Source organism: Molossus molossus, unplaced genomic scaffold (assembly GCF_014108415.1).
Source record: "Molossus molossus isolate mMolMol1 unplaced genomic scaffold, mMolMol1.p scaffold_m16_p_1, whole genome shotgun sequence".
NCBI lineage: Eukaryota > Metazoa > Chordata > Mammalia > Chiroptera > Molossidae > Molossus > Molossus molossus.
The window spans coordinates 90536004-90559794 of NW_023425344.1; the positions used below are offsets into that span (position 1 = coordinate 90536004).

Below are 23791 nucleotides of genomic sequence, written 5' to 3' on the forward strand. Positions count from 1 at the left end.
TGGTTCTTTGAAAAGATAAACAAAATTGATGGACCCTTAGCCAGACTCAACACGAAACAAAAATAGAGCACCCAAATAAAATCAGAAATGAAAGAGAAGTAACAACTGATACTACAGAAATACAAAGGATCATTAAAAAATACCATGAACAATTATACGCCAACAAATTGGACAACCTAGGTGAAATGGACAAATTTCTAGAATCACACAGTCTCCCAAAACTGAACAGGGAAGCAACAGAAAACTTGAACAGATCAATAACAACAAAGGAAATTGAAGATGTAATCAAGAAACTCCCAGAAAACAAAAGCCTGGGTCTGGACGGAACACTCAAAGAAGAATTAACACCCATTCTCCTCAAACTCTTCTGAAAAATCCAAGAAAAAGGAAGACTTCCAAACTCATTTTATGAGGCCAGCATAATTCTAATTCCAAAATCAGATAAAGACACTACAAAGAAAGAAAACTACAGGCCAATATCCCTACTTAACATAGACACCAAAATCTAAAGAGTATAGGACCTATTTGAAGAAAACTAAAGTTCATGGAAAAAAGAAATAGAGGAAGATATAAAAAAAGTGGAAGCACATACTTGTTCATGGATTGGAAGCATTAACATCATTAAAATGTCCATACTACCTAAAGCAATGTATAGATTCAAGGCAATCCCCATTAAAATACCAATGACATATTTCACAGAACTAGAACAAAAACTTCAAAAGTTTATATGGACCCCACCCCCCCACCCCCCAAAAAAGACCCTGAATAGCCATAGCAATCTTGAAAAAGAAGGACAAAGTAGGAGGAATCACAACACTGGATATCAGGTTATACTACAAAGCCAGTGTAATCAAAACAGCCTGGTACTGGCACAAGAACAGGCATATAGATCAATGGAACAGAAGAGAGAACCCAGAAATTGACCCAAGACATTATGCTCAATATTTGACAAAAGTGGCAAGAGCATACAATGGAGTAAACAGCCTCTACTGTGTTGGGAAAATTGGACAGCTACATGCAAAAAAAATAAAGCTAGACCACCAACTTCCACCATACACAAGAATAAACTCAAAATGAATAAAAAACTTAAATGTGATTGGTGAATCCATAAAGTCCTAGGAGAAATGTAGGCAATAAAATTTCAGACATCACACGCAGCAGAATTTCACTAATACAATGCCTAAGGCAAGATAAACAAAGGGAAAAATTAATTCATGGGACTACATCACACTAAAAAACTTCTGCGTAGTAAAAGAAACAAGCACCAAAATGAAAAGGGAACCCACTATATGGGAGAGCATAATTGCCAATGATACATTAGATAAGGGGTTCATTTCAAAATATATAGAGTACTCATACAGCTCAACAAAAGGAAGACAAAACACTGAATTAAAAAGTGGGCAGAGGACCTAAATATACACCTCTCCAAACAGGACATCCAAATGGCCAAGAGACATATGAAAAAATGCTCAATGTCACTAATCATCAGAGAGATGCAAATTAAAATGACTATGAGGTATCACCTCACACCTGCCAGAATGGCCGCCATCAACAAATCCTCAAACAACAAGTGTTGGTGAGGGTGTGGAGAAAAGGGGACTCTAGTACACTGCTGGTGGGAATGCAGACTGGTGGAGCCACTATGGAAAACAATATGGTGTTACCTCCAAAAATTGAAAATGGAACTTCCATTTGACCCACTGATCCCACTTCTAGGAATATCCTAAGAAGCATGAAACACTGGTCAGAAAGAATATATTTTCCCTGATGTTCATAGCAGCACTATTTACACTTGCTAAGATCTGGAAACAGCCCAAGTGTCCATCAATAGGTGTGTGGATAAAAAAGCTGTGGTACATATACACAGTGGAATACTATGCAGCTAAGAAAGAAAGAAAGAAAGAAATAAGAAATAAAATAAGAAATAAGAAAGAAAGCTATCTTATCCTTTGAGACGACATAGAGGGACCTGGAGAGTATTATGCTAAGCGAAATAAGCCAGTCAGAGAAGACAAATATCACATGATCTTACTTATTTGTGGACTATAATGAACAAAATAAGCTGATGAACAAAATCGACCCAGAGACAGAGAAAGGAACAGGGTTCCGACTGATAAACCTCAGAGAAGCGGGGCAGGGAGGGAAGAGATAAACCAAAGAACATATGCATATATGCATAACCAATGGACACAGACAACAATGCTGTGGGGGAAGGGGGGCGGATCCAGAGGAAGGTGTCAGTGAGGGAAAAGGGAGAAACATGTGTAACACAAATAAATTAATTAATAAAAAATTAATGATATTAACTACAAAGTTCTAAAAGTTCTCGATTTTCTTCTTTTACTCCAGTGAACCATCTGTACACTCCTCACTCTGGAAACTTTACCACACTAAGCTCATCAATTATGGACCCATCCCTTGGAAGTATTTAGCAAGCTTTTAGAGGTTTGTCGGAAATCTCTTTTACCTGTGATGTGGTGGTTGTTAGTTTTCTGAAAAACTTCTCTTGCGACTGTCAGACAGGTTAAAGACTTGAATCTGATCTGACTGATCTTTTTTCTCTACTTATATATGTGAACATTAGGATTAGTGAGCCTGAGAGTTAAAAATCCTGAATCTGCAAATAGGCAAGGATAGAAGTGCTTATTAACCAGCACAGTTTTTTGACATCTAACAGATGTTAATTAAATACCTTTGGCTGATTGATGAAAATCATTCCAACAAAGAATGCCATATTTTTGATATTTTGACATAGAATTCAAGGAACTTCAAGATAGCCCAGATGTTTGCCTACTGAGGGTAGAGGAGAGGAATATCAGAGAGAAATCACTGAGATCAGCAACGAAGCTTCTACCCACCCCTGCCCCTCTTTTGTAAAGTTAAGTTATTTTGGTTCTGTGATACTTTCTAGTCAATACAGAAACAACTAACTGGTTAATTAAGTTATTTCAAACAGGACTATCAAGTTATTTGAGAAAATAATCCCCAAACTTTTAAAATGATATGTTCGCCTGGCCAGTGTGGCTCAGGGGATTGAACGTCAGCCCATAGACTGAGAGATTCCGGTTTGACTCCCAGTCAGGGCACATGCCCGGGTCGCTGGCTCGCTCTCCCGTGGAGGGTGTGTGGGAAGCAGCTGCTAGATGTTTCTCACATCGATGTTTCTATCTCTCCTTTCCTCTCGCTCTAAAATATCAATAAAAATATATTAAAAAATAAAATGATTTGTTTGACTAAATTGACTTATTAAGTCAAAATGATTGATCTGATTACATTGGGAAGCACACTAAATATTTTTCCATTCTTCCAGATTTTGGGTTATCAATGCCCCCCCTCCCCCCGTCTCCTTCCCTGTCCTCAGAAATAGATAAGAAAAGAAGCCCAGGAACCAGTCAGCCGATGCTATTGTTGACAGCAGAGAACTGCTTGCAGGGAGGACTTGCCTGACTCCTGGGGCAAGTGACCAGCTCAGAATCCAAGTCCCTGAGCTCATTAACAGAAAGTGCTTGATCCGTTTCTCATTCAGTTGCCAAGCTCATTAGAACTGCCCCAGGCTTAGCTGAGTTCACTCAATTTTTACTTGCTTTCCCCTTGGTTGTGATTAACGTTGGTGCCATAATTGCTTACTTTGGAGTCATCCCATGTTACACAAGTTAGGCGACTGCATTGTATTGCTGGGCAGGACTTGTGTCCCCAGGCACCAGGCACTTTCATTTGTCCTTCCCACCGCCATAAGAGGTGGGTCCTCTTACTTCCCCGGTCTTACAGGACAGAGTGCATAGCAAGGTCCCTGAGCCACGCAGCGTTACGGGGCAGAGCCAAAACTGAGGCTGGGGCTGCCTGGCTCCGTGTCCGCTGTGCAGACTGCCTGCTCACGAGGCGTTGACAAGCCCAGAGGAACTCGGAAAAGGCTTGGCCTTGGAAGGTAATGGTCCTTCTACCACTCATATTCTTCTCATCATGCTAAGACATAGTATTCATAAATGCGCAGTGTGTGAATAACAGAGAGGAGTTCACACGGGAAAACAGAAGTGTGTGCATCAGTGGGAAGGTGCCAGCTGGGGAAGAGACGGACCCAAGTCACCAACTGCAGACCAGAGTCTAACAGGTGAAAGGAGATGTTGCAACAGGAGGAGCTGCCACTTCCCAAGAATCAGGGAAGACCAGCTGCTGGAGGTCAGCTCCTCTCTGTCACTCCTGTGCCCTCAGGCTTCCTGCTGATGCTGCCGCCATCACAGATGCAAAGGGGCACCAGGGCAGCCCAACCTGCAACACCTGCCCCGCTCCCTGGGCCACCAACCAGGTGAAATACACGGATGCCGAGCACTTGAGGGCTCTTCTCACCAGTGCAGATAACCTCACAGTGGAAATGCTTACACATCAGGTTACTGAAACCAGTGGAACAATTAGATCGGAAGCACAATGGCAGTTTTTTCGGTGAGAAGTGCCTTTCACCTTTGGACAGGTGAGACCAGGACGAGAGACTCTGCCACATGCACCTTCCTTCCTCAGCCACGGAGTGGAGAACATTCTCGAGGATGAGGGCAGTGCATGCTGACGAGGGGGTGTCCATCAGACATCCAGCAAATAAATGATCAGTTTCTTATTGATTAATCAGTTAACGACACGTATGAAAGAGATCAAGCCCTCTTTGGGGTGACATACATTTGAATATATTTTGCCAAATGCCTTGATGGCTGTGATTGGCGTTGGGTGCCTGCCATCAGAAGTAATTTTCGAAGCTGTCATACGTGAGCCTCACTGACCAACCCCTCTGTGATTCTTAAGGAGCAGTGGGCTTCAGGAGAGCCAAGAATATGTTCCTGCTCCAGCACACACACACACACACACACACACACACACACACACACACACACACAGATGATTTATATATGTGTATGTGTGTACACACAGCATACGTGCATATATAGTTATAATTGTGAATCACATCTGCCAATTTGGCTACTTCCATAAGGTTCTTTTATTAAGACTTACACCCTTAATGAAATGAATCTTTAAGATCTCAAGGAGTGTTATTTTCTGTGTATCGGAGTTTCCTTTTATGAGAAAGGTTGTTTCACAAAGCCAAACACATTTGTATAGAGTTAAAATTAACTTCCTATTTTATTCTTGATTTTCTTACAGGCGGTGTGGAATTTCTTTGTGTAGCTCCTGTGTGTAGGAGCCAAGCTGTGTTATCTGTCGCTAACAAAGGGTCTTTATTTCGTGGGACCTGAGTTAGCCCTCTTTCCTCAGCTTTTACTAAACTCTTAACACATCTCTACGGCAGCACAATGAAGTATAACTATTTGTTCTCTTTTCAAACCCTTGCCAGAGTTTAATTCTGATATTTTAGCATGACTAAGAATCATTTGAGGTACTTGTTAAAAATGCAGCCCAAGATGTTTTTACTTGGTGAGTCCAGGGTTGTGCCCATATTTGTGTTTTTGAACATGATCCTCAGGCAGAGCTTCTGCAGGGAGTTATTGGGACATAATTGGGGAACTGTTGACCAATTGTGAGCAATTCTCAAGGGCAAGGACTTTATCTTGTTCACCTCTGAGTATTCCTAGCACCTGACACATGGCCTTTTAATATTTTTAAAATGGATGGATGCATGGATAGCTGGATGAACGGACAGATGGATGGATGGATGGACAGATGGATAGATGGGTAGATGAATGGACAGATGGATGGATGAGTGGATGAATGGACGAATGGATGAATGGGTGGATGGATGGATGAATGCATGGATGGATGGTGGGTAGACGAATGGATGGATGAATGAATGGATGGATGGGTGGATCCGTGGAAACCAGTCTCCCTGAAAGTAGGCTTAACTGCAATCCATTAGTTGAGCTGTGAATAAACTCTGGTGATCATTCATGTCATTTCTAAATCTTAAGGAACATGTTATGTCTTAAATAAGAATAAATAAGTTCCTTTCTAAACAGGAAACACTCTCTCACTTCTCTCAGATTTCAAAAGTCATCAAAGCAAAATTTGCACATCCTGATTATCTCATTGTTTTTGCAGCTAGCTCATTGCTTGGTTTACCCTATGTGGTGCATACAAGTCAGAGAGATGTTTGCATCACAAATACACTGCCTTCCAAATGCCTGCACACTGAATTTGGATTTGAATAGTGCTAAATGGGTCTTCGCATTTGGCTGTCTCAGTTAATCTGACCATTCATAGTATGTTTTCATATATCTTCATAACAAATGTAAACATAATTAGCTCTTATTCAAAAATAATTTGATTGTAAAGTCTTGTGATATCTAAATGTGTCCCCCCCCTTTAAGAAACTCCAACATGCAAATATTCAAATTTATGGAATGCATAAATTCAGCACAAATTTATTTCAGAATTATCCTTCACTGTACCATAGGTTGCACTCGGAGGGGGGGGGGGATTCAAACAACTGGATTCTGTAACACATTTAAAATGTGACTCACTTTGCAGTAATCAGACATAATACTTACGGGATGCAGTCACACTGCCATTAAGGTGGTCATCTCATGGTCAGGTGATTCTTTTCAGGTCTGTGTCTAATCCTCACCGTGAGTTTCTTAATAAATTTTATCATGTTTACCTATGGTTCTTTAGCATTCTAGACATTCAGTGTCAAATGCCCTAAGCATTTAAAGGGCATTAGTGAATTCTTGTACATCTTTGCATCCCTTGAGGGTCCTACCACATCGTCGGGAACCCCCACAAATATTTATTACATGGATATCCTCGCTGTAGAGAGGCAGATAACTCTCTATTATGATGTATGAGCACCGCATGGCTGTGGAAAGGGAAGGAAGGGTTTGAAAGTTCCTTAGATATTTCTTCTTGTTATAAAATAAGAGTGACCTTTGCAACTCCATCTAGGTTCAGCTGCTTATGAATTACAAGGTATCCTCCAGGAAAAGCCATTGCCTATAGTCTGCTCACCCTCAGAAGACCACAGACGCTCTCTGAAGGAAATATTACATGTCCCTCATCCACTGGGGGCTGCCCATGTCAGGGGGAGTTTTATTATTGTCCGTAGTGCTGGGGAGAATTACTGTCAGGATGTTCAGCTCATTACTTCTAGTCTCCATCAGCTATTCTTGGTGTGGTGGCCTTTGTGCTGCATGTGCGGCCTCCCTCTGCTGTGACCCTTCTCCCCAGGGCAGCAGAGGTCCAGCCTGGCCGCAGAGGGTGACAGAGACACGGGACACCAGCAGACAGGAGCCTGTGAAACGGTGATGGTAGAATGAGTTCAAAGAAAATGTTCTCTCCTTTTTTATGTAAAGATTTGCTTTGTGAGTTTGTAAAAATTGACTTTTACAAAGTCGCCAATTACTGGGAGAGAAGTGTAAAGTACACTCATATGTTTATGAGCATGTGGTATAGGTGTGTGTGTGTGTGTGTGTGTGTGTGTACTTGTCTACAAATTAGATTCTAACACTTGGCCAAAGAACCACGCATTGGAAAAGACACAACGCCTGGAGTGAGTTCCACTCGGGATTCTGGCTCTCCCTGCAAGCTCAGGACACAGCTGTGTCACCGGAGGCAAAGAACTCATAGACACGGCTCCTGTGTCAGGTGAATGAGGGGCTCTTGTGAATTGCCAGGTGTTGGGCCAGTGGTCTGGTTTCTTAGATCACAGAGCCTTCCCCCGCTGCCCATCCCTCCCCACCCTCCCCATCACAGTCATGGAGGTGGGTGGAGGCTTAGAACGAAATCTATGACGGCGATTCTTTAGTTAGGTTATTCCAATTATCCATCCCCTTCTCCTATATTGAGTTCATTGTATTTAATTCCCATGTTCAACTTCCAGGACACGTTAAGGGAGTGAGTCATAAAATCTCCCGAGATGACCAGACTATGAAAGGGAGCCCCGATTCACGAAGACACGCACGCGTAGAGTTTTCATCCGAGGTCACAGCCCGATTCTGACTGCTCGTGTCAATTCCAGGCACTGTGGCACCACATCCAAGTGTTTCCTGCTGGCCATGGTGCTTTGCAAAGTGAACTAGAATCATTGTGCACACGATCATGTTCCGAACACAACCATCTGTTTGAGATGAGAAGCATCCAGAGAAGCAAGTCCACATGGAGAGACATCAAGGGAGAACCACAGCTCCCAACTTTGTGGGCGTTTTGGAGACAGAAAGCGGGTTGACAATGTGACAGTCACTCCTTTCAGTCATGCTGGCTGGCAAGTACTCAGTTGAACCCCATTGCACGAGTCCAGCCCCAGGTTAGCTACGGTGAGCTGCACAGTTTCAACGGACTGTCACCAGGGCTCTGCTTCTGGTGCTAATATCTGCACTTCAGAAAAACTTCATTTGTATTATTCGTTCCCCATTTCCATTTTCTTATTCTAATTCTTGTCAAATAAATGTTCTGTTTTAGCCATTCCCTTTCCTTATTCTTCCTGCCCTCAATAACCCTATACTGGGAAAGTACTGAAACAAGAACATTGGAGTGATTTTGTCTAGAATGATGCAGAATTTTAAAACTGTGTGAGTGGCCCAGCCAGTGTGGCTCAGTGGATTGAGCGTCGTCCCGTGGACGGAGAGGTCCCGGTTTGATTTCCGGTCAGCGAACATGCCCAGATTGCAGGCTTGATCCCCATTGAGGGGTGAGCAGGAGGCAGCCGATCCATGTTTCTATTTTTCTCTCCTTCCCTCTCTCTCTAAGACTTCAATAAAAACATATTTTAAAAAATATTTAAAATTGTGTGAGTTTTCCATGTGGGACGGCCTCCGTGCAAACTGGGTGGGTTCCTTGAATGGAGCCGTTGGCAGGCCCAGCCTCTAGGATGGCTCCTGAAATCCCAGGGTGGGTGAACCGAGAGGTGCGGTGAGGGATTTCTCAGGTGGAAGAGGACAATTGGCCGCCTTCTTCCCTCCTGCCGCTAGGGGGAGCCAGGTGGTAGACGGGCTCGCTGCTCCTCTGCAGGGCTCCGAGGCTGCCCCGGCAGCTTGCTCACGCTGACCTCTGGTTCTCGCTCACTTCCATACCCCCATCTCCAGCAGTCTCTGCAGGGCCCTGTGTTCCGGGTTTGAAGCGGCATTTCTCTCCTGTGATCCTTTCTGATTCTTGGTTGGACGGCTCACGGCTTTCCTTGCCTGTCAGCATCTCCCTCCTTGCAGCCCTGACTCCAGCCTGGCCACCTGCCCAGCCCACGGCAGCTTTTCTCCAGAGCTACTGAAAAAGTGGGTAAGACCTGAGTCTGAAACAGCTACGACGCCGTCACAATGGCAAAGTGTCTCCCTTCCCTTCCACGACCTGGCTCTTAGAGAGAGGCCATCCTTTTGGGCCACGTTCCTGCCGACTGCTACTTTTGTGTTGGGTCGATCAGAACCTTCTGTCGCTCCGAGTTTGTGACTCTGCTCTCGCGATCCTGGGCTGGGCATTTGCTGCTCTTGCTTTCCTGCCTGCCTCCCTCCTCCCACTTGCTTTGATGACAAAGGGATTAAAACAGACAAACAAAGCAAAAATATCAGCCAGCACCATTCAGAGTGGATTGGTGCCACATTCTGAATAATTTCCAAGTCAGTACTTTCACTAAGAAAGAGAGCTCTTCTAGCATCGAAAAGCTGAGCAGGTACTCTCAGCACAGGTTGTCCTCCTCCTGCTAAGTCTGCCTACGACAGGCACCGGCCTACCCGAGATCGTGTGCAGAGTGCAAAAGTATTCCCAACAGTAAAACACAAAGCTTTGGAATGATCTGCTTTTGCTGTAGACTGTGGTGTTTCGAAGCCATGTTATGGCATCGCTTTGCTCTCTTGCATTCTGCCACGGTTTCCTGAGGGAGCCAGGATGCTGACAGCCACATAGAAAGGGAGCACGTCATACGTGAGATTGTCGGCCTTCATGTGTTCGGTGGCCCCAAGCACACTGATCTACAACTCACTTAGCATCAACTAGAAAACCACCTGTCTTACGGCACTACTTCCCGCAGCTAAAGGTGCCAGGATGTCTCATTTATTCGTAAAACAGCGCAAAGATTTGGCCTCAGGGTGAAGAAGAGTGACTCATCTGCTTGGGGTGTCGGGGCTCTTTCTCCATTCTCTCAGGGATCCCACACCTGCAGAGGCTGTACTTGAGATGCCCGGGGCCCCATCTAGGCTGGATGGAGAGGTGCCTGCAGTGACCAGCTACGCTTGTGATTGGTGGGAACCTGCGGAGGTCGGCCTCATCAGGAAGCCCATCCTCCAGGCCCCTGAGCCCGGGGCAGCATCTCCGTCAGTAAGCCCCTGACATTCTGACCCCCGTGTGCCTGGATCCTCCATCTCAGCTGGGTGAGAAGTTGATTGGGAAAAGAGGTATGATTTAAAACATGTGTCTTTGCAAACACAAGATTTCAGTTCGATGTGCTCTCAGCATGGGTCAGAAGTTTCATTTTGTGTAGTGGGTCTTGGGTCAGACAGAGAAGGGTGCTGTCCGCATGGCATTATGGTCTCCTTGGAATCTGAAGCGCAAAGTAAAATTTGTGAGTAAAGATACTTCTAGGATTACTAGACATGGTGCCCACATGGAAGACATAAAGTTAGGTCAGGGCTTTTCTTACTGCAAAGTCCCTGAAGCTCCTTACAGAAACCAGGGGATGCAGGAGGACACTTGGCATCATGAAGCCAGCCCGGGCTGCCTCCATGCTTCTCCCACCAGCCAGCCCTGCGTCCTCCAGCAAGTCTCTCTTCCACAGGATATGGAAGCCTTTTCTGTCAAATTAGGGGCTGGGTCAGTACTTCTGAGGCGCTAAGGCTGTCTGATTTTACCGGCTGAACGGACCCCGAGTCATAAGACAGTAGACGTGGACGTCAGGTCACCCCGTCTTCCCATGTCATTTCCCTGGACCTCAGAGGAGCTCAGTCCCCCCTTCTGTGAACAGCTGCCCATTTTACAGGAAACTCAGAGGTGGTAGGGAGTTGCCCAGGGGCACGCAGCTGCATGGGCGGAGCTGGATTTAAATTCAAGGTGACTGACCCCACCGTGATTCCTGGTGACAACAGGAAGCCTCATGCCATTGTTCCCCCAGGTTTCTCAGACTTGGTGGCCTAAACCCAAACTGTCGTCTCTGCCCCTCTGTCCCGCACACAGCTCGGCGACCTCTCCTAGACACAGGACTCTGCAGGGGCTCCGGAAGCTGCAAACAGCTCCTCCCCCGGGGAGACCCAGGCCCGCACAGCCTGGCACACGCAGCAAACTCGGCCCTTGGCTGTGACCAAACTACCCCTTCCTTTCCTCATGCTGTTCCAGTCCTCCGGGGGACATTTCCAGACCCGGACATCGACGCGCCTTCCTCTGGGAAGGCTTCACGTCCTCCTTGGTTTCCTCAGAATTCATTCATCCCTCACTGTTCCCACGCTCCGTTTACGCCCCTGTTGCTAGGAGGCCATGTCCTCTCGCAGGGGCACCTGTCACCAGCCCTCTGGAGATTCCAGGCACGCGACTCTGATTCAGTGGCCTGAGGTGGCGGAGCCTTCCTGCCCTGCTGTGGCCGAGACAGCTCAGTGTCCCTGCTGTGGGCGAGGGTTCCGTGGGAGGAAGATGCCTCGCTGCACACCCCGCTCCAGGTCTTCAGCTTCCCAACGTCCTGCGTCCTGGCACTGGGACCGCAGGGATGCAGCGTGGCTGCCTCGGAGCAGCTCGGTGTTTTACGGAAGCATCGTATCCACTCCAGCTTCTCAACTTAGGGGCATGCGTCAGACCTCCACCAGACCAGGCACACTGAGCGTCGTTCGACTAAATGCGCACGGACGTGGTTCGGCCAGGAGAGACTGACAGCGCAGGCAGAAGACGCTGTCTCGTGGCATTGTCGTAATCACCACCACGGGGGAAATGCCCTGTGTGAAAAATGTCTCTCATGCTCGGGCTCTTTAGAGTAATTTTTGTCCTGGAGGCTTGTATTTTTGAGTTCTTGCAGTTCCGCTGAGTACATTAATTTAGAGAAATGCATTTAAAAATGTTTAATTGTGGTGCTGTTGTCAACAAACTGTAGTTCCTCCTTCCTTCCGTGCATCGTCGAACCCTAACACGTGCAGGTGAGTAGTGACAAGACAGCGAGGGAGCCAGAAGGCAGGTGGAGATCTGGGAACAGGAGCTCATCTCTCCCAAAGCCCAGAGATCAAAGGCCTGTGTGACAGGAAGGATGGTGGCATTGTGAGCCTGGGTTTCGCTTCAACCCTGGGAGAATGTTACTACCTGGGGGTAGTTACTGCATTTTATTAAAAAAAAAAAACTATATCTATACCAATATCTATATCTATATCATCTACACTATATCTGTATCTGCATAAGGAGGGAGAAACTAGATCTGAATACAGCTAAGTCCTAGCCTTCTAGATTGCCCCAGTGTGCTGAGGGCAGAACAGACACGAATCACCGCGGGATGCGATCCATTGAAACAGACTTTGACGTCCAGCCAGTCTGCAATCCTAGTAAAGAACCTTGGTGCTAAGGAGCAAGAGGCAAGAGAATAGGCGTGGATTTCAGCCCATCTCCCTCTCTGACACCACGACGAGACAGGGCCCTGGAGCCGGCAACACGGAGCACACAGATGGCAGCGTCACCAGCTTTCTCCCTTGGCGGGTGGCCTCGGCTCTTCCTTTGGTTTGGATAACGAGATTGCCATGGAGAACACCACTGCAGTGAGGAGATGCAAGCTCTGGTTTTGGGAAAAATGCTGCAGATTGCGTGTGAACGTGCTGGTGTGTGTGTGTGTGTGTGTGTGTGTGTGGTGTGTTGCTCTGAGATGTGACACAGCAAATGGCTGCTGGCATTTTGTGCTGCCATATGGGCCTCTTGCACCGCGTTTCGTTTGCTTAGTGCGTGAAGGCTGGGAGCGAACATCTACTCACAATCCCGTCTTTTCAAGATGAGGAAACGGAGCCCCCCCAAATCCCGAGGGCCTCTTAGAGCCAGCTCAGAGCATTCAAGGCCTCAGCTCCCCCCTGCCAGCCAGCCTGAGCCCCAGCTTGCTATTTCGGAAGTTGCACCCCCACCCCCTTGTCCCGCTCCCCAGATGGAATCAGAGGAGCAAGTCTATATTTTTCTTGGAACATTCGCCCTGCCTCCTCCCCGACGACGGGTCGTCCGGAGCTGTCTGTCCATCTGTGCCCCAACCCCACAGCCAGTGTCCCTGGAGTAAGAGCGACAGACACAGTGACCCCCTGTGCCAAGTGCTATTCTAAGCTCTTTGCATGTAAAACCATCTCATTCTCACACCATCCTACAACGTGGACACTGTTACAAACATCCCACTTTACAGGTCAGGAGACGGAGGCACCGAGAGAGAAAGGAGTGAGGTCCCACAGGACTGTGTTCGTCTCCCTGACCGAGGATGGGGGTCGTCTGGTAACCTGTCACCTCCCCGAGACGGAAATGCAAACACTCAGGCCACAAAGCCCAGGACGTGATGTCCAGGCTCAGATCTTATGCTCATTCGCTGCCGGAACCTGGCAAACCCGAAGGCACTTCCATCAGCCCAGCACACAGTGAGCGCTACGTACACGATACTGTGTCTACTGACACGGTGCTTACGCAACATCTACTCCCCAGATCCCATGTATGCAGAGCACCACACGCAGGGGTGGGCGGAAGTAGGCCTACAGTTGCTCATATGGCAAAGTATGTCATATAAGAACAAACTATGTACAATTGTGAGTACGCTAAACACAGAGTTCATTCTTGCATTATATATTTTCCACAGGAACAACGGTGAACCCGCTTTTGCCCGCCCCTGGGTCCCGCCAGTGCATGCATCCCGGGATCGCTGCTCAGGGCACAGAACGCGTTCTGGGTAATTGAGAAGGGAGTGTGAGGGGAGGGGGAGAGAGAGAGGCAGAGACACACAGAGAGAAACAGACAGATTAACATGGCTCTAGGGCACTCATGGTGATTTTGGGGTTGGCTGCACACCACACTGCTGGGAGGGGCCACGGAGGGGGAGTGTCTAAAACATTGTTTCTGATGGGAAGAACTTTCCTTAGAGCTTCCGACACTTTAAAAACTGTAAGGAGCCCTGGCCAGTGTGGCTCAGTTGGTTGGTGAGTTGTCCATTCACCAAAAGTTCACTGGTTTGATTCCCAGTCAGGGCACATGCCTGGGTTTCGGGTTTGACCCCTGGTTCATGTACATTCAGGAAGCAACAGATGGATGTTATTCTCTCACATCGATGTTTCTCTCTCTCTCTTTCTTCCTCTCTCGCCTCCTCTTCCTTCCAGTCTCTAAAGCCAATAAAACAAAAAAGCTGTCAGGAACGGAAGCCACCCTTCATGCTTCTCAAGGCATCAGCTTTGCCTGCTTTACTTACATTTTCTCAGGAAGGGGCCAGAGGCTCTGGGGTGTGGGTTCCCCATGTGGGTCTGGCAGAGCAGAGCCCCAGCTCCTGAGAAGACCCTGCCTCCGATGGGGCGAGCACGGGGCAGTCACCCAGTGCTGCCTCTCTCAAGCCTGCAGGTGTCCCAGCTGCAGCTGCCCAGGCCGTGCGGCATCCGGCATCTGACCACCTTGTTCCTGTGGTCGGAGTCTGTGCCACCTCGTGGCCTCACCCAGACATGGCCTCTGCATCGTGGCTGGTGGCCCTCCTTCACAATCCTGCTCCAGCCTGCACCCTTCACAGACCTCACTCCCCACTCACCAGCACACCCCTGTGTCCCACAGTTCTCTTGCCATGTGCTTCCCAGGCACCACTAGCCACATAGGAAGACACAGGAGTTTGCAGTGTGAGGCTCAGGAGTGGCAGAGACAAGAGGGGCCATGTTCCAATTCTCCCTCTTGGACCCAGTGTGCACTGCCCACCATGTATCATCATGGGAGCAGCTGCAGGGCTGCTCAGCCAGTCAGCACTACGGGGAGCTCTCTGCTCCCTCCCGAGATAGGGAATCTCTCCACACAGGGACGGTCTCCCCATGGGATTCCTGGGGCCCTGGGGCAGCAGAGGCCTGAGCCTAGATGCAAATAGCCCCACAGCCTATGACAACAATGGCACAGAGGTTGAGGTCGCAGCTGGGCTGGAGTTTGCAAGGAGCGAGGCCCCTCCAAATGCTGCAAATGGCAAACCTGGACCCCCCACTTCCCTGAGTTTCTTCGCCATCTCTCTCTGGCACCCTGCATCTGTGAGGTGCGCCTCCCCCTCTCTTGGTCCTCGTTGATTTCTCGGGCTCATTTACATGCTGGCACTCCCCCTGCTGTCTCCGTCCTCACAGTGTGAGAATGTGTCCCTGGGGAAGAGGGTTCCTGGCTGCTCCCACAAGGCCTGCGGAGAAGGGGGGCTCTCTGCTGACAGAGGTGGTCTCCCAGTGTGGGCCTTTGGGGAGCTCCCAGCCACCCCTGCTATAAGGGGGTTCAGTCCAGTTGAGGCACCCCCTGACAGAGAATTTTGAATGTGCCCACTGGTCTCTCCCTCCCTGAGCTCGGGGCCTCCATCCGTCAGATAGCTCCATGGTGGGACCGGGACCGGGCCCTGGTGCTGGGAGCTCCTTTCTGTGCACGTGGCCAAGCTCTGGGATCTCTGAGAGTCAGTCAGTGCTTTGTGCTCCCTCTCTGGGAGGGGCAACACGCACTCCTGAGTCACTGTCATGGTGCTGATAAGTGTGCCCTTGTCCCGGACAAGCCTGTGCTGGGGCTGGAATGTGGGCAGAGGCAGGCTGGTGTCCGAGGGCACCCCTATGGTCCTCCCAGCCCCACCGCTCTCTAGCTGCACTCTGGGCAGAAGACTTAACTTTCCTGTGCCTCCTCGTCCTCATCTGGAGGATGGGAACATGAATAGTGCCACCTCCCAGGTGTTTATGAGGCTTGAAAATGCCATTGTATGTAAAGCACCTAGTGAGCATTAGAATATTAGCTCCAATAAAATCTCCTGACAGCCGTCACCATCACCACCATAAATTGTGGCTACAGAATAACGAGACAAATGGGAAAGCCTGCTTTGTAGACTCTACTGAAGTAATATTAACTATATTTGAAAATGCCAACCACAGTATTGAGAACACATAGACTTAAACACATATCTAGTTCTTCTTACCAAAACTGCACCAAACCTGTTTTAGTAGGAAGTCAGATGGTGAAGGCTATTTTGTAAACGTATATTGTGCATTATACTAGTGGTGTAAGTGCATTTTGTATATACATTGTACCTTGTATATACATTGTACAAATGTGTATCATATAAATATGTATTGTTTCCTATTGCATATACAATATATATAATGTACTGTTAAGCATCTTCAAAGCCTTCAAAACCCTCACTAAGGAGACATTTTAGAAGATACTTCCATGTGTAATGACACTGAAGTGACTGTCACTATAGTTCTTGCCATCAGTGCCTCTTCTGAGGAAACAGGCACATGGTGAAGGTGATCAAGGACTGACATTGCAGCATCGGCTGCTGTTCCAGGTGTCCTCGGGCAAACCAGTGTGGGCAGTGTCAGGACAGGTGCATTTAGTTCCACATTGAATCACTTTTAATTGAAGCTTATTTAAAATCTGAGGACCCTCATTACAGTGGTTAGGGTGCTGTGCCAACTGAGCAAGATAGATTAGTGGGAGTATAAGATTAGAAAGACAGTATGGCCCTGGCCGGTTTGGCTCAGCAGTTGGAGCGTTGGTCTGCGGACCAGAGAGTCCCGGGTTTGGTTCCCGTTAGGGGCATGTACCAAAAGAAAAAAAAAAGAAAGAAAGACAGTTTGTAAAGTGACCAAGGCAGCTGGGTCAACTTTGTGTTTGGGAGAAGGAAACTGAATCTTTGCAAACATCCTGTGAATGCCTTCAGCCCCACTGTCGTGGACTCTGCAGCTACTTCTGGGGGTGGACTCCATGGAATGGGGCCATGTGCAGGAGTTCTGATCCAATTTACTATAAAATGCTGAAACTTAAAAAAAATTGTTTGTTTCCTCTGTACCGCAGGCCGACACTCCAACCGCTGAGTCAAACCGGCCAGGGCAATTGTTTGTTTCCTTTATATTATTTACATATTCCCATAGTTTCTGCCCCTCCTGGCAGAAACGGGTAATGCTTCATGATGTCTCCCCCTTTTGAGAGTTGGCATGACTTTTCCTCACTTTCTCTTTTGCCCCCATCACACGTACATTATTCTCCTCAGTGACCTCCTCCATGTGAAGAAAACGCAGAGAGATATGCCTTTCTGGCTGTATTTAATACTTTTTTAAAAACTCACCTTTATTTTTAAATATATTATAGATGTCCCCCCTCACATTTCCCCCCATTGACCCCCTCCTCCCCAATCCCGCTTCCCTCCTGCCTTCCCCACACTATTGTCAGTGTCCACTGGTTATGCACATATGCATAGGAGTTCTTTGGTTTATCTCATTTGGCCCTCCCTCCCCCCTCCCTTTGAGGTTCACCAGTCTAACAAATTTGTACTTCTTAATTTCTTCATCTTTTTCACCCATCCCTCCAGCCCCCGCCCGTCTGACAAGCAACAAAAAGTTCTCTGTATCAATGAATCTGTTTCCGCACTGCTTGCTCATTTTGTTTGTAGATTCAATTGTCGATAGATATGTATTCATTGCCATTTTATTGTTCATATTTTTTGTCCTTCTTCTCCTTCAAGAAGACCCTTCAACATTTCATATAATACTGGTTTGGTGGTGATGAACTCCTTTAGCTTTTTCATGTCTGGGAAGCTCTTGACATGTCAATCGATTCTAAATGATAGCTATGCAGGATAGAATAATCTTGGTTGTAGGTTGTTGCTTTTCATCACGTTGAATATCTCTTGCCACTTCTTTCTGGCCTACAAAGTTTCTTTTGAGTAATCAGCTGACAGTCTTATGGGAGCTCCTTTGTAGGCAACGAACTGCTTTTCTCTTGCTGCTTTTAAGATTCTCTCTTTGTGTTTAACCTTTGGCATTTTGATGATGATGTGTCTTGGTGTGGACTTCTTTGGGTTCATCTTGTTTGGGACTCTCTTTGCTTCCTGGACTTGTATGTCTGTTTCCTTCACCAAGTTAGGAAAGTTTTCTGTCATTATTTTTTCAGATAGGTTTTCAATTTCTTGCTTTCTCTCTTCTCCTTCTGGCACTCCTATGATGCAAATGTTGGCATGCTTGAAGTTGTTCCAGAGACTCCTTACACTATCTTCATTTTTTTGGATTATATTTTCTCTTTGCCGTTCTGACTGGGTGTTTTTTACTTCCTTATATTCCAAATCAATGGTTTGCTTCTTGGCTTTACCTACTCTACTATTGATTCCCTGTAATTATTCTTTATTTCAGTTAGTGCATCCTTCATTTCTGACTGGTCCTTTTTTATGTTGTTGATGTTCTCACTAAGTTCCTTAGAGGTCTCCTTAAGTTCCTTGCAGGTCTCACTAACTTCCTTGAATGTCTCACTAAGTTCCTTGAACAACCTAATAACCTGTGTTTTGAACTCTGCATCTGATTGATTGCTCATCTCCATTTTGTTTATTTCTTTTCCTGGAGTTTTGTTCTTTTCTTTCATTTGGGACATGTTTCTTTGTCTCCTCATTTTGGCTGCTTCCCTGTGATTGTTTCTATGTATTAGGTAGAGTTGCTATGTCTCCTAGGCTTTGGAGGGTGGCCTGGTGTTGTAGGTGTCCCGTTGGATCCAGTGGCACAGCTCCCTGATCACCACAGCTGGGCCCTTGAGGTGTACCCCTAGTGTGGACTGTATACCCTTCAGTTGTAATCAAGTCTTGATTGCTGTTGGCATGTCAGTGGGAGGGTTTTACTCAGGCTGATCAGCTGCAAGGACTGGCTGTGTCCACTGACCACTGGCCTCTGACTACTTGGAGCATCAGCTGTGTAGGAGCCCACCACACAGAGCAAGACTTATTTCATCAGGGCTCTGGTACCCACTGATTCCACTCATTGAGTGTGTCACTTGAGGTGGTTGGGTGGTGGTGCTTTGATGTGGTCTGAAGCTGTCCACTGGGTGTGCTGGCTCTAAGGCAAGGTCAGCCTCTGCCTATGTTCTACCTGGGGCCACCTGGCATAAGCTACAAAGTGATTTGCAGATGGTTACTTCTTGTGGTGGGCTTGGAAGTGCCCAGGAAAAACCAAGTAATGAACCAAGGCTGGCTGCTTCTAGTGCCAGGCCTAGGGCCACTTAATGAGAGGTATGGGGCTTGCTGAGACCAGATGTTGCTTGCTTGAGAGATTTTAGGAAATTCTGAAGCAGCATCCAACACAGGCCAATCCTGTGGTGAAGCCTCTGGAAACAGTGTGGGTGGGCCCGAAAGCTGGGTGGGGCAGGGCCTCAGGGAATCACCAGGGCGGGGCAAATAGTGTGAGCCAGGTACTGGAGTCCCAGATATGGCAGCTGTCTGGCACCCCAGGGAAGGGTTCACCAAAGGAACAATGGCCTCCATCAGCACATTTGTCCCTGAGAAAGCTGCTTCTCCAGCCCTTGTCCCCGAGGCCAAACAGCTCAGTTCTTCCCTGTATGTCTCTGGTGCCTTTCAAAGTACCTCCTCTCTGAGCTCAGAGGGAGCAAGTCCAAGTTAAGTCTGTGCGCTGGCGCTTTAAGAGGAGCTGCCTGGGGCTCCAGAAGCCACACCCTCCTTCAGCCTCAGTTCCCGCTGGTTTTTCCAGCCAGAATTATGGGGATTCTCTTCCTGGCACTGGAACCCTGAGCTAGGAGCCTGGTGTGGGACGGGGACCCCTCATTCCTCAGGGAGGGCCTTACCAGCCGAGGCATCCTCCTGATTTATCTGCCACACGTGGGTGTGGGACCAGCCTGTCCACGCCTCCGCCCTCCTACCAATCTCCATGTGGCTGCTGCTTTAATTCCATAGTTGTAGGACTTCCATTCAGCTTGATGTCAGGTGGTTCTGAATGCTGGTTGTTCTGTAGTTTAATTGTAATTTTGATGTAATTGTGGGAGGAGGAAACACCGCATTTACCTACGCCGCCATTTGAGTGGAAATCCTGAATTTAATACTTTTATGAATTAAAGTCTTTTCATGCTGAGGGGTGGGAAATGAAGATGGAGAGAGATGTACATTGTGTGATTTTATTATTATTGTTTTTTTTTAAGATGATGCTTCTAGCAAATGGGTATTTATAACCTGACATGGTCTTATTATGACTTGCAAGTATCTTGTTAAGCAGGAGGAATTCTGTGCCCAGAGATGTACCAACTGCGGGTGAAGACAGTATGCGAGGCATTGGCCCCAGCTACCCCCTGCTGCGATGGCTGTCTCATCGCCTGATGTCTGCCAAGCACCCAGCCTGTGTGCCTGGGCGAATGTTGTGACCCCTGCTCACTTAGGTCTATATTGTGCTTTTAAAAAAATTGAACAAAGTCTTCATCTCAGCAATCTGGCTAAGAAACCTAAAGTCCTATCCCGTGACATCGAAGGGTCAGAACTAGCCTCATTCTGAGAAACAAGGTGGTGAGAATCAGGTCCTGGAGAAACCGACCCCTCTGATCTTCATCTTTATTAAGGATATTATTCTTCATAACTTTCTCTTTCAAAATCAGGGTGGAAATGAGCCCACGCTTCTTGAACTTTACTGTTGGACAGCAATGCTGGTGTTACTTCGGGGGAGGGGATGTGTCCCTCTCTCCAGAAAGTTGATGGTTGAATGGGGAGTGCCGCGGCACCAACCTCTCTACCTGAGGGGCGTTGGGGCAATGCTTAGTCAAGATTGTTGGGATGATAAGCATCCAACCTGCTTTGCTGGTCCTGTCCTAGTCCTGCTCCCAGGTCGAGGCTGAGAGCCCTGGTGGGGTCCCAAGGGGCCGGTGACCTGGCAGTGCAGGTTCCTGACCTTCCCTCCAGCACCTACTGCCTTTCGTGCAGCTGGGCCCACTGTGGCATTTTATTTTATTTATTTAAAAAAAATATGTTTGTATTGATTTTTTTTAGAAAGAGAGGAAGGGAGAGAGAGACTGAAACATCGATGTGAGAAACATTGATTAGCTGCCTCCTGCACGCCACCTACTGGGGGTCGAGCCTGTAACCGGGGCATGTGCCCTGACCGGGAATTGAACCAGGACCTCTCAGTCCATGGGACGATGCTCAGTCCACTGAGCCACACCAGCAGGGCCACCATGGCATTTAAAACACACTCTTGGCATGACTCTATGTGCTGTCATGTTTGAAATTTTTTCACTGAATATTACTTAAAGAGGTAACATGACTTAATTTCATTAATTACTTAAAGAGGTAACCACTAGGGATGGTTTCGAGGCTTCATTCATACAAGACTGAGCCTTTGGTTACAGCATTAGGGACTGTTTGCTTTTCTGCACAGTGGGCCCCCCATGGTGTGTTAGGACAGACTTTCGGCTTGTCTCCTGTGTAGGGTGGAACCCAGGACTTTGGGCAAAGAGCACTAAATATTGCCACTGGTACCCAAGTTCCTGAAATTGTGTCTCTCCTTTATGGATGGTCTTGCCTTCCCCCTGGGTGGACTTGGGGAGGGTCCTCAGAGGCAGTGGCTGGGGGACCTGCCTTTCTGGGAGTGTGGGTGGTGGGAGCCTGGCCAGGACAGGGGTGCCCTGCGTGCTGTCCCTAGGCAGGTGCTAACAGCACAGTTGGACAGGATGCCGAAGGGCCGTGCTGCTGGGGACTTGGAGCTCCGGACCACGGTGCCAGCAGGACCAGGCGTCTGCTACATAAACAGACCCTGGGGCCAAGCAGGGAAGCAGAGCAGCACTGGCAGGGACTCTTGGAAATTTTCGTTTTTTAAAGATCACTCCCTGTATCCAGACCATGTCCAAGACAGGATTCGAATTTAATGAAGTTGCCGAAGGCGCCTGGCCCCCAGACCCCCTCGGCCTCACCCAGTCTGGAGGACGGCTGAGGGGATGTAACGGGCCTCAGGACGGCAGTGCCCGGGGTGTGACGGATGGCCCTCCGCCCTCTCGCCGTCCCGAGCCCTCCATCATCCAGTCGGGGTGGTTAGTGGACTGTCAGACTAAAATAATTCAGCAACTGTGGCTTCAACTGAGGTGCTGCGTCCTGGGGTCAAACGACTGTTAGGAGGCAGCGGTGCTGCTGGGTCCCCCCACCGTGCAAGTGCAGGGGTGACCACGAGGGGACATGCGTCTCGGCGGCGACTCTCGGCATCCTTCAACACTGCTGTGGGGCCTGTGGACTCAGAGGGTTGCAGGAGGGGATGAACAGGGAGTGCGGGGCCGTGAGGGCCCTTGGTGGGGAGGTCACACGGGGAAACGACAGGCGGAAGACGAGGGGACACACCACCGCCCATCCTGCTGCGGGGACCTTCTCGAGGAAGGTGGCGAGAAGACAGAGGCGATGCGGAGGCCCTGGGCCACCTGGGCTCACCCAGGGCTCACCCAGTTGGCAGGGGACACAGTGGCTTCCTTGGACATGGTTGGCAAGTGTAAGCTACAGATAACGGAGAAACAGGATCAGAAGGAAAAAGGGAGAAGACAAAACGTAGAAGCAGGAAAGAGAAAAAGGCTGCAGACTTCTGACAGGAGGTGCTCGGGACCTTCGACCTGCACTTCTCGCCAACACCCCGAGTCTGCCTGGGTCGTGTGTTATTTGAGGGTGGGTTGAAAGGCAAGATGGATGGAGATGATGGTCTAAATCCCTTCAACCGGCTCTTGAGAACGTTCAGTAGACAGGTGACAATGGGTGAGGGCACCGGGGGCAGAGAGAGCAGGGAAAACAGCCATCCCTCAGTCGGGGTCCTTGCTCGACGGTCTCCCTCCCTCACTCAGTGGAGCTGTGAGGGGCGGACCTCCGTCAGGTAAACATTAACTGAGCGCCGTGGTTCGGCGCGAGACGTACTTGTGTGTTAGGTTTGGTCGCTGTGTTATGTCCTGCCTGCTCCCTGAGGTCTGGGCGGCACCCTGCGTCCTTCCGAGGACGCACGGCCTCCCAAGGCAGCAGCGGGCTCTGTCCTAGGTGCTGTGATGGCATCACGACAGCCGTGGCTGCAGCCACTTAGAGTGACTGGGCACTTACCACGGGTCTGCACTGGCTTAAGCGCTTTCGAACGACGTTCCTCCCCAGGAGGGACGCCAAACTGCATACAGATACTTTCTTACATCTAATTCATTAGTGCTGCCTGCCGGTCATTCTGAGAACCCGAAAGCCCAAGGTAATTTTCATAAAGTAGCAGTTACGAGACTTGGGAAGATGAGGCTGTTTTGGGATAGGGCTAGCTCCTGGCACGAGGACGGTGCTGTGGAAGTCTTTCTCGGGTGAGCACAGGGGAACCAGCGTGCGAGAGCGGACCTGTTACGGTGTGAAAGGGCCGGGGAACCACGGTGACACAGGGGTCCAGCCCTGTCCTTGTTCTCAGCCCCCTGCTCCCAGGGGAGGGCTGGACCCGCAGACCCTCTCCCTCCGTATGGCCAGGCCCTGGAGTCCAGGTGCTGCACGGGCACCGGCCTCCAGGTCAGATCACCGGGACGAGCCGATTTATATTCACTTCCCTCCCTCCAGCTCCCCAGCGAGAAACTCCACCCAAACTGCTGCCTGACGTGCATTTTTACCTCCTGCTAGTCCTCCCGCGCAGAATGCTCAGCAACCAAGCCACGGAACGGCACAGCGGGAATGCCAGCTGTCCTCCCCTGTCATCCTGTCCTGTTTCCCGCCACGGTGTCATCAGGGACATCACCTGCCTTCACTCTTCCCCTCTCACCTCTGCTAAGTTTGGGTGTTGACATTCTTTCTTCCCATGCACACGATTCTCTCTCCCAAAGCCTGACAATCGCTCTCTTGGTGAGGCTGGGACAGGGCTGAGCTGGCTTTTCTGGAGGGGTGCGTGTGGGTGCTCTCTACTTACAGCGACTGGAGCAGGGGCTGCCTGCTGCCTGTCCCAGCTCACGGTCTCCT

At 48.6% G+C, this 23791-nt stretch overlaps 1 protein-coding gene across 1 annotated transcript in view; it reads right to left on the minus strand.

Annotated features, from left to right (window-relative positions):
* Window positions 1–23791, minus strand: part of ADARB2 (adenosine deaminase RNA specific B2 (inactive)) — a 163772-nt gene that overhangs the window by 116243 nt on the left and 23738 nt on the right. The gene's annotated exons all lie outside the window — the stretch shown is intronic.